This window comes from Vulpes lagopus, chromosome 6 (assembly GCF_018345385.1).
Source record: "Vulpes lagopus strain Blue_001 chromosome 6, ASM1834538v1, whole genome shotgun sequence".
NCBI classification, from domain to species: Eukaryota; Metazoa; Chordata; class Mammalia; order Carnivora; family Canidae; genus Vulpes; species Vulpes lagopus.
The window spans coordinates 51,763,808-51,766,904 of NC_054829.1; positions in this window are offsets into that span (position 1 = coordinate 51,763,808).

Consider the following 3,097-nt stretch of genomic DNA (forward strand, 5'->3'; position numbering starts at 1 on the left):
TTCATTTGATCACGTGAGATTTCTTTCTTTATCCAAAAAAATTTTTTTAAGAATCTTTTTATTTTAAAATAAAACACAGATCAGGAGCACCTGGGTGGCCCAGTCAGTTAAGTGTCTGACTTTTGATTTCAGCTCAGGTCATGATCTCAGAGTTGTGATATCAAGCCCTATATTGAATTAGGATTCTCTCTCTCTCCCTCTGCCCCTCCCCCTCACTCACTCTGTACACAGTTCCAGAAGGCTACACAAAACAAACAAAAAACCCTAAATAAACTATTATAAATACCCTATAACCACCATCCAAGGGAATAAATAGAACTTTGATGGAAGAAAGGACTACAATTACCACTCCAGAATACCTCCTTGCCCCATCTCAATCTCAACCTCTGCTTCATAATTAATCACTATATTGACATTTAAAATAATTACTTCTTTGAATTTCTTTTTAGTTTTATAAACCATGTGCAGATCCCTGAATTAACACTGTTCTAAAATACACAGTAGTGGAATTATTGGATCATATGTGAAAACCTGCTGAACAAAACAGAGAAGAGAATTATGCAAAACAAAATAGAGTTCAGGAACTCTGCGACTCCATCAAATATAATAACATTCATATTATATGAGTCCTAGAAGAAGAAGGAGAGAACACAGACCAGAAAATTTATTGAAAGAAATAACAGCTGAAAACATCCCTAATCTGGAGAAGGAAACAGATATCCAGATCCTTGAGGTGCAGAGAACTACCCTCAAAATCAATAAAAGCAGACCCAGAGCAAGACATATCATAATTAAATCTACAAAATATAGTGATAAGGAAAAAGATTTTGAAGCAGCAAGACAGAAGAAGTCAGTAACTTGGAAAGCTCATAAGGCTAGCAGGAGATTTTCAACAAAAACTTCACAGGCCAGAAGAAAATGGCATGATATATCCAAAATGCTGAATGGGAAATATGTACAATCAAGAATACTCTATTCAGCAGGGCTATCATTCAGAATAGGAGAGATATAGAGTTTCCCAGATAAACAAAAGCTAAAGGAGTTCATGACCACTAAATCCACTCTGTAAGAAATACTAAAGGAGACTCTTTGAGTGGAAAAGAGAGACCAAAAGTGACAATATGAAGGCAGGAAACACAAAAGCAGTAAAAAATTAATATTTCTGTAAAAAAATCACTCAAGGAACTCACAAAAAAGTATATAAAATATAATAACGTGTACCTAAAACATGGGAAAAGAAAAGACTGGGTTCAAACTTAAATGACCATCAAATGAATATAGACTGCTATATGCAGAAGAGGTTATATACAAACCTAATAGTAAACATATATCAAAAGCAACTAATAAATATGCAAAAAATAAGGAAAAAGAAATCCAAATATATCACTAAAAAGGATCATCAAAGCATAAAAAAGAGAAAGAAAAAAGAACAGAAAATCTTCAGGAAAAACCACAAACCAAATAATAAAATGGCAATAAATACATATCTGTCAATACTTACCTTGAATGTAATGGACTAAATGTCCCAATCAAAAAATTTAAGGTGTCAGAATGGATAAAAAACAAGACCCATCTACATGCTATCTGCAAGAGACTCATTTTAGTCCTAAAGACACCTACAGATGGAAAGTGAAGGGATAAAGAAACATCTATCATGAAAATAGTTATCAAAACAAAAGAAAGCTAGAGTAGCAATACTTATATCAGATTTTAAATAAGGTAGACTTTATATTTTTTTTTAAGAAAGACTTATTTATTTAACTTAGAGAGAGAGCAGGTAGGGGCATTGGCAGAGGGAGAGGGAGAGAGAATATCAAGCAGACACTGTGATGAACATAGAGTCTGACACGGGGCTTGATCTCATGACCCCAAGATCCCAGCCTGAGCCAAAACCAAGATCAGATGCTTAATGAACTGTGTCACTCAGGTGCCCCAGAACAAAGTAGACTTTAAAACAGAGTTAAACAAGAGTTTAACAAGAGTTAGAGAAGGCACTATAATAACAAAGAGGACAACCCAATGAGAAGATATAAGTATTTCTGCACCCAGCATAGAACCCAAATACATAAAACAGTTAATAATAAGTAACATAAAAGAACTAACTTATAATAATATAATAATTAGTAGAGGATTTTAACCTACTTTAACCCTACTTAAATTAAAGGACAGATTATCTAAACCGAAAATGAACAAGGAGCTTTGAATGACACACTGGAACAGATGGATTTAATAGATATGTTAAAAACATTCCATCCTAAACTGCAGGATACACGTCCTTTTCAAGTGCACATGGAACATTTTACAAAATAAATAACATATTTGCCCATAAAAAAAGGTCTTAACAAATTCAAGACACCATGCACCTTTTCTGAATGCAATGCTATAAACTAGGAGTAAAAAACAAACAAACAAACAAACAAACAAACAAACAAACAAACAAACAAACAAAAACTAGGAGTCAATCATGCACACACACACACACACACACACACACACACTCTAAATCTGGAAAGACCACAAATTCATGGAGGTTAAATAACATGCTACTAAACAATGAATGGGTCAACCAGGAAATAAAAGAAGAAACAAAAAAGTTAATGGAAACAAATGTAAATGAAAACACAATGATCTAAAACCTTCAATATACAGCAAAAGTGGTTCTAAGAGGTAGGTTTATAGCAATTCAAGCTTGCCTCAAGAAGCAAAAGAAATCTCCAATAAATAACCATACTTTACACTTAAAGACACTAAAGAAAGAATAAAAAACAAAATGTGGAACCAACGGAAGGAAGGAAATAATAAAATTTAGAGCATAAATAAATGACATAGAGACCAAAACAAACAAAATCATAACAGATCAGTAAAACCAGGAGCTGGTTCTTTGAAAAAAATCAATGAAATTGATAAACTTTTGGCCAGACTTATCAAAAAGAAAGGAGAAAGGATCCAAATAAATAAGAGTACAAATAAGAGAGAAGAAATAATAGTCAACACCACAGAAATATAATTAGAACATTATGAAAAACTATATGCCAACAAATTGGACAATCTAGAAGAAATGGATAAATTCCTAGAAACATATAAATATTAAAACCGA